The following is a 10,774-nucleotide window of genomic DNA, read 5'->3' as shown; positions in this document are numbered from 1 at the left end:
TGCTTTACAATTTGAATTGCTAGTAGAAAAACATCCCATTGCTTTATGAGGTCATGCTAGCAACAGCAGTTTGCACTGTGCCACACGCGGCCTTCTTCTCGATCATTGTTTCATCATCAAATTAATCCTGAGAGGGAATGACTCAGCCAACAGCTAGCTGCTATGGCTGGTCCAGGCCAACTGCCATTTCTGCCTTTGGATTACTGCGCCGTTCGTAACTGCTTGCTCAGAAATTGCTCTTTCAGCCTTATAAAAGATTGTTTTATTATTTTGCTGTGTGTGTGTGTGTGTGTGTGTGTGTGTATGTGTATGAGAGAGAGAGAGAGAGAGAGAGAGAGAGAGAGAGAGTTATAGAAATAGAGAACTCTGAGCGTAGCTGCCTGAAGATTTCAGCCAGAGATGTATCCATCTGCAGCTGGAGTTACAGGCAGCGTGGGACTGAACTGCCCCAAATCATCTCTATGTATGCATTTCCTACCTCACGCAGCCTGCTGCTCAGAAAACAAATCGCCCAATGGCATCGGCTAACTCTCCTGCGATTCAGCACTTGCTTACCTTTCCCAAGCCCCTCCCTTACTTTTTAAGTTATGCTTTCGTCGAGTTGGTCAAAAATAATTGACACCTTTCTAAAGGAACTTTTTAGTTTTGAACCAAATCTTTACATTCATAGGATACTCTCACATTGAGCTGTATTTCCAGTCCTTCTAATAAATTGTACAGTAGACACCTACATGTTTAAAAACATGAGTGAAAATACCAACGCAGGAAATTCAAGAATTTTGCGCATTACAGAAGAAATATTACATCATCTTTAGGGGAATCTCTAAGAGCAGCACAAGTTGTATCCACTGGATAATACTGATAATTTTACTATTTAAATGTTATCCCTTTCCGGTTTCCTGTCAGCCCATAACTATCCCATCACCCTCCCCTTCTATATGAGGGAGACTCCTTCCAACCACTCCCCATTCCCCTTCCCCTGACATTCCCCACACTCAGCTCAAGCCTTTGGCAGGACCAAGGGCCCAACAAGGCCATCCTCTGCTACATATGTACCTGGAACCATGGGTCACTCTTGTGTATAGTCTTTTGGGTAGTGGTTTAATCCCTGGGAGCTATGGTTGGTTGGTTGATATTGTTGTTTCCACAGGGGTGCAAAGCCTTCAGCAACTTCAATCCTTTCTCTAATTCCTCCAATGGGGACCCCATTCTCAGTTCAATGGCTGGCTGCAAGCATCCGCTTCCTATATTTGTCAAGTGCTCGCAGAGCTCTCTCAGAGACAGGCTCCTGTCAGCATGCACTTCTTGCAAGTGTTATCCACATGGCTGTCTGGCTTTAGTAGCTATACATGTATGCACTGATCCCAAGGTAGAGCAGTCTCTGGATTGCCTTTCCTTCAGCCTCTGCTCCAAATTTTGTCTCCATATTTCTCACATTTAATATGGTTCCTCCTCTCAGCAGGATCTGAAGTATCCACACTTCCAGTCATCCCTTCTTCTTGAGCTTCACGTGGTCTGTGGTTTCCATCTTGGCAATTCGAGCTTTGAGCTACAATATCAACTTATCAGTGAGTGCATACAAGGCATGTTTTCTTGTGATTGGCTACTCTCACACAGTGGATGACATTTTCTAGTTCCATCCATTCACCTAAGGAATTTAAGTGGAGCTGTCATTGTTTTGATAGCTGAGTAGTAATACACTGTGTAAATGTACACATTTTAGGGTTTCTATTCCTCTGTTGAGACATCTGGGTCCCAGCTTCTGGCCATTATAAATAAGACTGCTATAAACATAGTGGAGCATGTATCCTTGTTATATGTTGGAGCATCTTTTGTATATGCCCAGGAGTGCATGTTAGGCTAGGTTCCTTTGTGGTAGAACTCAAGTCTCATTTCTCTGAGGAACCTCCAGACTGACTTCCAGAGTGTTTGTACCAGCTTGCAATCCCACCAACAATGGAAGAGTGTCCCTCTTTCTCCACACACATCCCTGCCAAGTATCTGTTGTCACATGATGGATTTAGCCATTTCTGACATCGGTCATGATGAGTGAAATCTCAGGGTTGTTTTGCAATTCTCGATGACTAAGGATGACGCACTATTTCGTTAGTACCCTGGCCATTTGATATCTTCAGCGAGAGAATTCTTTGATATAGCCTCTGTTCCCCATTTCCTTTAATAGGTTTATTCTGGTTCATCTTTAATAGGTTATTTGGTTCTCTGACTCAACTTGAGTCCTTGTATAGATTATTAGATATTAGCCCTCACGTACCGTGAAAGCATTGGTAAAGATCTTTCCCCAATCTGGCTACGTCAAGCTTTGGTCCCAATGAAAAGTGTCCTTTTGCCTCTACAGTAGCGTTTCTTGCAATTTTATGAGGTCCTATTTGTTGATTAAGTGATCTTAGAGCATGTCTATCTGTGTTCTGTCTCAGGAAATTTTCCTCGGGCACATGTGCGAGGCTCTCTCCTCATTTTCTCTCTCTATTATTTTCATATATCTGGTATTATGTGGAGGTCCTTGATGAATTTGTTAGCTTTGTACAAGGAGAGAGAGCAATGGATTCCATTTGCATTCTTCTTACATGCTGACCTTTCACTCGCTGAACCAGCACCATTTACTGAAGACGCTCCCATTGTATGTTTTGGATCCTTTATCAAAGATCAAGTGACCATAAGTATGTGGGTTAATTTTTGAGTCTTCATTTCTATTCCATTGATCTACCTGCCTGTCTCTGTACCAATACCATGTAGTATTTTTTATCACGGTTGTTCTGTAATACAGCTTGAGGTCAGGGATCGTGAATCCTCCAGAACTTCTTTTGTTCAGAAGAGTTTGTGCTATCCTTGGTATTTTGTTATTCCAAATGAATTCGCAAATTGCTCTTTCTAACTCTATGAAGAATAGAGTTGGAATTTTGATGGGGATTGTATTGATTCTGTAGATTGCTTTTAGCAAGGTGGCCATTTTTACTATATTATTCCTGCCTATCCCTGAGCATGGGAGATCTTTCTGTCTTCTGAGGTCTTTGATTTCTTTCTTCAGAGACTTGAAGTTTTTGTCATACAGATTTTTCACTTGCTTGGTTAAAATCACACCAAGGTATTTTATATTATTTGTGGCTATTGTGAAGGGTATCATTTCCCTAATTTCTTTTTCAAACTGTTTATCCTTTGAGTAGAGGAAGGCTACTGATTTGTTTGAGTTAACTTTTATATCCACACACTTTTAGTGGTTATGGACTGTGTAGATGGTTTTATCTGGTCCTGATTTAACTTTTGTACCTGGTATCTGTCTAGAAAATTGTCCATTTCTCCATATTTTTCCAGTTTTAATATAGGCTTTTGAAGCAGGATCTGACAATTCTTTTTAAATTTTGTTTTCTGTTGTTATGTTTCCTTTTTATTTCTGGAATTTGTTAATTTGGATATTGTTTCTCTGTCCTTTGTTGTCTGGCTAAGGGCTATTTGTTTTTCTCTCAAAAGAACCAGCTCCTGGTTTTGTTGATTCCTGTATGGGTACTTTTGTTTTTACCAATTGATTTCAGTCCTGAGAGATTGTTTATTCCTGCCATCTAACTCTTGTGTATTTGCTTCTTTTTGTTTTAGAGCATAGGTGTGCTGTCGAGCTTGCTAATGGTTATACCTTCCCAGCTTCTTTTGGAGGCACTCAGAGCTGTAGTTTTCCTAATACTGCTTTCTAATGTGTTCCATAAGTTTGCATGGTGTGCCTTCATTTTCATTAAACTCTAAGAAGTTTTTAATTTCTTTATTTCATCCTTGACCAGGTTATCATTGAGTAGAGAGTTGTTCAACTTCCATGTTCATGTGGGCTTTCTGCCATTTTCGTTTTAATTGAAGATCAGTCTTAATCCATGGTAATTTGATAGGATGCATGAGATTATTTCAATCTTTTGTATCTGTTGAGGCCTGTTTTGTGACTGATTATATGGTCAATTTTTGAGAAGGCACCAAGAGGTACTGAGATGAATGCATTCTTTGTTTTAGGATAAAATGTACTATAGATATCTGTTAAATCCATTTGATTCATAACTTCTGTGTCTCTATTTAGATTCTGTTTCCATGATCTGTCTGTTGATGAGAGTGGGGTGTTGAAATATCCCAATATTATTATGTAAGGTGCAATGTCTTCTTTGAACTTTAGTAAAGTTTCTTTTATGAATGTGTGTGCCCTTGCATTTGGAGCATAGATGTTCAGAATTGAGAGTTCATCTTGGTAGATTTTCCTTTGATGAATATGAATTATCCTTCCTTATCTTTTTTGTCACAACTTTGGTTGAAAGTTGATTTATTTTGATATTAGAATGGTTATCTAGCTTGTTTCTTGGGACCATTTGCTTAGAAAAAAATTTCCCACCCTTTTACTCTGAGGTAGTTCGTCTTTGTCAGTGAGGTATTTCATGCAGCAAAAATGCCATTACTTAGTATCTCTAACAATTAATGGATCTAATTCTCCAGTAAAAAGACACAGAGATTTACAGACTGGATCTGTAAACAACTTTTTCTTTTATCATTCCCACACCCTTTTCTTCTTGCCTGGCAGAAGAAATGTTCTCCATGATAGCTCACATGGGATGATGAATTAATCCATAGGTAGACCAAGAGTGCTGTGCAATTTTGAGGAATGTCTCTTTTCAGTGGTGTGCTTTCGGGCTTGGTAAACTTCCAAACCATACTGTAGAGTTGTGTTTGAAATTGTAATTTTTATTATATTCTGTTACTTGTGTGTGTGTATATGTGTATCCACATATATGTGCATATCATGTGCCATGTTGTTACACAAGAGGTCAGAAGACAGCGCTTCAGAAGACAGGTTATCTCTGGTCCCATAATTACATTTTTTTATATAGCAACAAATAGAAAGGCAAATATTTATCATATTCTAATTATGTTATTATACTATATTGCTTTTTACAAATGATTATATCTATTTGGTCAAAATACTATTTTTACAGTGTGCACACCATGGCTAAGCATTGTTTGCTTAAAATTGTACATGGTAGGAAGATGATAACTTGTAAACAGACAAATGAAACTATTCTGGTTGTTTTTGGTTTGTTTGAGGGTCCACTATTAGATGCAGTATTGAGTAGCACACTGTTGAAGGACTGTAGACCTTAATATTTATACAGTTTTTATCTGTCCCTTGGTCTTTTATGCAAAATAAGTTAGCTGCTTGAAATTCTATTCCTAGATCACAGATTCTTCAATTTGAGGGTGTGAAACAATTCCCTAGAAAGTTGTTATAAACAGATCCCTACTTCCCTTCTCACAGAGATTGTGATTCAGTGTCCCAGAATCTAACAAGCCCTCTACCCACCATGATTCTAAAGACCCTAATGCAGTCAGAGCACCACTTAAGAAGTCCTCATTAGACTGAGAGGACCTTGAAAGAGAAAAATCAAATGTCATGTTCTTTTGGCAATAATGTATAAACTGAAATGCTTTTCATGTCATTGTTTTTATTTATGTTTAAATAAATCATTTCCCCTAAAGAGAGGCATGAACGATTGCTGAACTGAACACAACTTCCAATTCATTATTCTTTTGATTTAGTGAATGCTCAAGACAAAGTAAAAACAGAAGCCATTGAAGTCACAGGAGGGGAGGGTCTTAATACCTCCTCACAATTTTTCTAACCTTTTTTTATTGCCTACACATTGTTGTATATTCAATGGCTTGGACGTTGTTGAGTGCCCCTTACTTCTAAGACTTATGATTAATTTTCAGATAGTTTCCTTGGGTAAAGTCCATCTAGAAAAGTCAGCAATCACATGGGATAGTTCTCGCTTCATCCCTTTCAACTTTTTGTCCATTGGTTTTGAAGGCTTTTTCATAAATTTCCACTCCCACTGCTGCCAGTATATGTCCCAGTTGCTACTACATTCTGCAGTCTGTCTGTATCCACTCTACTTCCCATCTGGGACTTCAGCAGTTATTTATCTGATCTTGCCGACATAGAACACCATGAGGACCAAGCAAGTGTGCCTTTGTTTCACTGCATCTAAAATTTACCCAAGGAAGACTGTTTTGATTATGATCTTGACTCAACCAAGATTACGCCTCTACTTAAGTCTTCTTTTGCCAAGGATTTGTTTAGTTTTATTTTTCTTTTTGAGAGACAGTGTCTTGACATTGTACAAGCTGGCCTCAAACTTACGCCCCCAGTTTCCTAAGTAGTTGAGAGATTACGGCACTCTTGGATGAGCATCCTTAATGGTTTCTTGCTGATTTTAAATGTTTAGGGAAAGATGCCCTTCTATTTTTAGACTACAAGATAATCTTTTTGTTTTAAAATGTCTAAGGTTAATTTCAGGTTCACTAAAACTTAATTTGAAGTCTTTTAAGCATCAGAAGATAGAGCAAATGTATGGGTGCTATTTGGTTTGGGTTCTGTTTGGTGCTGATCCTAACGGAAGTAAAACACCAGGGTCTCCTACAGGGGCCCTCTCTTCCTTCCTATTCCCCTAGTATGGATGTTTAATATTAAGTCATTTTGTTCTACCAATTTCAAATTATTGCTATTGGTCTTTCTATCGTCAGAATGAATAATAATATGCACTAAAAGATTTTAATTGTCACAATTACGAGAACCAAGACTTCAAACCAGGGCCCTAGCTCCACTGCAGGAGAGATGCACAAATCTAGGACTTTTTCTGTTTGTGCTTATACTTCTATTTAAAAGACCAACCTAAATCACAAGTCAGAAAATCCTAGAAGATACATTACTTCTGTCTTCCATTGTCACCATGATATAGACAGGTGGATATTGAATGTTAGAAGATTGTCTAAATTGTGGCGATAAGATGGAATATTTACATGCCATGAATATATGTGAAAAATGTCATTGATATGTAGCATGGTTATTATTCTACTTATATTGTATAATCATATAGGCTCTTAAATACAAATGTATAAAATGAAATTAAATATAGAAAAGTAGCACGGGAGAGGAACAGTTAAAAGTGCTGCTCTTTCAGAGCACTAGCCTCTGTTTTCAGCACCCATGATGAATGGCTCTCCAATTCCTTTTAACTCCAGGTCCATCTAACGCCCAGAATTCAGCAGGTACCTAAGCAACACATTGGTGTGTGTGTGTGTGTGTGTGTGTGTGTGTGTGTGTGTGTACATACCTAATAAATCTTGAAAAATACTAAGTATGGGCTGGAGAGATGGTTTAAGAGCATTGACTGTTCTTCACAGGTTTCAGGTTCTAAATCCCAGAATCCATACAGAAATCCCATTTCCCGAGGTATCCAACACTGTTGTGGCTTCTGCAGACACTGAATGCATGTGATGTCCAGATATATATGTGGGACATATATAGGAAATTCATATAAATGTGGAAATAAAAATAAATCTAAATAAACTTTAAATATTCTAAAATAGTAAGGCTATCTTTGAATGCTATTTTAGTTATTTACAGCAGTAAGTAGAAATGCAAAAGTCAGAGTTGTGACGAACATCTTGATAGATTCTCAAAAAACAAATAAAAATATGACGCAGCAACCTACTCCTAGTTCATATCTAGAAGAACCGTAAATTATGACGCAGCAACTCTACTCCTAGTTCATATCTAGAAGAACTGTAAATTAATGTTCACACAAAACAAGTTTTACACAAATGATTAGAGCAAATATTATTCATAATGACCAAAGACTGACAATAACTGCTACCAACTGATGAGGATAAATTAAATGAGTAACAGATAATTACTAAAATTAAACATAATTATGTACCAATCCATGCTATGGCATAAAAAGAAGCTACACAAAGTGCCACATGTTCTTTTTATTCTTCTTACAAAAATGTCCACAGTAAGCAAGTCTCCAGGAGACAAACCATTTATTGGATTGATAAAAGGCAGGAAAAGTGGCCCAATGGGTACCAGATTGGAATGATGACAATATTCTGAAGTTAGGAGCAATAGCTGCAGAACAGATTATAGGAACTGTTGCACTGCTGTACTTTTTTAACTGGGTAAGTTTTGTGCATTAAAAAATTCCCAAATGTTTTATAAAATGCACTTGAGGGAATGATTTGGGGCTTTCTGGGGCATATATTGCAGCATTGGATGTGTTAAACCTCATAAATCCTGACATTATATGCTGTCGTTCCGCCTCATCTTTTGTCTGAGTTAGATATATTAGATATATTACATACACAAAGTCTTACACACTGAGCCAAAAAGCAGCCATGATCTTGTAGCTGTACTTACCATTTTCCAACTTACCATTATTACTACAGATTCATCACTGAGATTTTGTTTCAAAGCCAAGGGGTGAAATGTTGGGCCACAATTGGGGAACTAAGATAGAAGGATCATTTGAGCTTAGAGTCTAGGGCCACTTGGCACAATATAGCAACATTTTGTTCCTTTAAAATTGTTAGGATATAGTAATTGTTTTGGGGGTATTGTTATGGACTGAGATAGGATTTTAAGGCAGAAACTAAACTAAAAATGAGGTTGTAGGGTGGGTCTTATCTCCAAGCTGAATAGTGTTCTCATCAAAAGGGAAGATTGGCACATACAGAGAGATATCTAGGGCCCATATATACAGGGAGAGGTCTGTTTGGCGACATCAAGAAGTATTTTCTTGAAAGCCAAGAGTAAGGCCTCAGAAGAAATGGAATCTGCCGCTGACATCTTGATCTTAGACTTCATTTTTCCTGTGAAATTTAGCTTTGCTGTTTACACCTGATATTTTTTGTTGTGCAGCCTCTGGCAAAATAAGTATAGCAAAGTCATTAGTCAACCTGAGGCTCTTTTAATACTTGTTCTTTATCAAGATCTATAAGGTATGAGTAACAATGGGTACTGTAAATTCCCTGAATTTTTAGGCGTCCATTAAATGGTTTCACCTTCCGTCTTTTCACCAGGAGGGATGGATATTAATTTACAGAACTGGATTCCTATTTAACAGACACCATCCCATCCTTCTTGTACATTTTAGCCATTGCAAAGAAAAAAAAAAAAAAAAAAAAACAAAACATAGAAGATGCTTTTCATCATGTAAATGGATATTTTCAGGCAGTGTCTTTCCCAGGAGATCTGTTCAAGGTCCTGGATATAGAGTAAGTACTTGTTATTGGTTGAAGGAACAAAAAAGCAAGTACTATAAAACAACCACAGGATAATATCTGAATTTAATTTATTAAGTACTCCTGATTTAAAAATAATATATGTCTTTGTAGATCTTTTAAATCCAAAGGATTGGGTTAGAGTCAGATTCTCTACTTGTGGGTTGCCGCATTCATAGCAGTAGTGCAAAATTATGTTTAAGAAAAGCAATGAAAAAAGTCTATGGTTAAATAAACAACATACAGAAGTGTATAAATGGTTTAAACATTAGGAAGGTTAAGAACCACTGTGTTCGAGGAACAGATAGTTTAAATGAATATTTATTCACTTGAAAAAATAAAATATTTTAATTTGGGGCTCATCAAAAAAGGACCAAGCTGGGGGTCCAAGCTTACCACTGAGTGATGATTTAGTAGGCTTCATTGCTCACTAGTGGGATTCTCTGATTGACATTTACTCTCCAGATTGAAACAGTTCTCAATTTGATAGTTAATATTTTTAGGAAACCTTGGTTTCTTTTTGTACTAGGCATTTCTTAGTGTCCAACAGAAACCCTGCTGTCTCAAGTTAAACATTATCTTGCTTAAAAGCCTTCTTCTGTTGGTGGATTGATAAATGACATGGCACAGCTGTTATCACCATGGAGACAGTATCCAGGACCTAGTAGAGGAAAAAATGTAAACTGGTTCTTAAGCAGGATGCCCCAGCTTCCTCTGAGCACGCAAGAAAAGCAACATTTTTTTTAATGTGTTCTAGTTATCACAATCCAGGTAAAGGTAAATAACTAGAAAAGAAAGCTTTCAAACCTTTTGAAAAAGACAAACATTGTTTCTATTAGGGTACACGTTGGTCACCTTGAAATTGTTAAATAAACTGTGCTGGGGCTGAATAAACACATAAATGTCAGCAGGTTTTCAATGTTAAAGGAAGAGGTTGTAGATAAGGAAGGAGAGGGTGCTATAGTGATTCATGCACCAAAGAACTCTAATAGAAATTGACAGAAATATTTATGTAAGTGCATTGATGTGTGTGTGTGTGTGTATGTATGTGTGTGTGTGTACACAGATTAGTGTACATCTATATATCTTTATCAATCTACTCTGATACCCCCCATGAGAAGCACACATGCCTAGCTTGGTATATAATATAATTTTAAATTTATTTTGGCTTTTTAAGATTATGTTTTGTGTGGATGTGTTGTCTGCAGTATGTTGTGTACTATGACCATGTAGTACCAGAGGGTTGAAGAGGGTGTTTCATCACCTAGGACAGAGTTACAGATTGTTGTGAGCTGCCAGGTGGGAGCTGGGGATGAAACCATGTCCTTGAATGAACAGTAGGCATTCTAACTACTGGGCAATATCTAGTATCACTTAGCCCCAAACGATATACCTTTTATTAATGAATGCAATACATCTGATTGCTGCAACTAATATTCCAAGGTGCAGATTGTAGATAATGGAATCAATTATGACTTGAAAGATCAAGACTGAAACAACTTTAATATGATCAAACAAGCTTGTCCCGGCAAGGTAGTGAGTGTCTGATCCTCAACCCGAGCACTGACAAGGCACTGACTGTGGGTTTCTCAGAATTCAAGGTTAGCCAGACCCATATCAAGTTCCAGTCACTTGGGGGTGGGAAATTGGACATATTGAAAACTTGTCTCAA

At 37.5% G+C, this 10,774-nt stretch overlaps 1 non-coding gene across 1 annotated transcript; it reads right to left on the bottom strand.

The window, feature by feature from the left end:
* Window positions 1-9,620: 9,620 nt before the first annotated feature.
* Window positions 9,621-9,859, bottom strand: LOC116889470. Its single transcript, XR_004386422.1, has one exon.
* Between the last annotated feature and the right edge of the window lie 915 nt (window positions 9,860-10,774).

This window comes from Rattus rattus, chromosome X (assembly GCF_011064425.1).
Source record: "Rattus rattus isolate New Zealand chromosome X, Rrattus_CSIRO_v1, whole genome shotgun sequence".
Classification (NCBI taxonomy): Eukaryota; Metazoa; Chordata; class Mammalia; order Rodentia; family Muridae; genus Rattus; species Rattus rattus.
The sequence above is the reverse complement of the archived record's forward strand: the minus strand, read 5'-3'. Positions and strand labels throughout refer to the sequence as shown.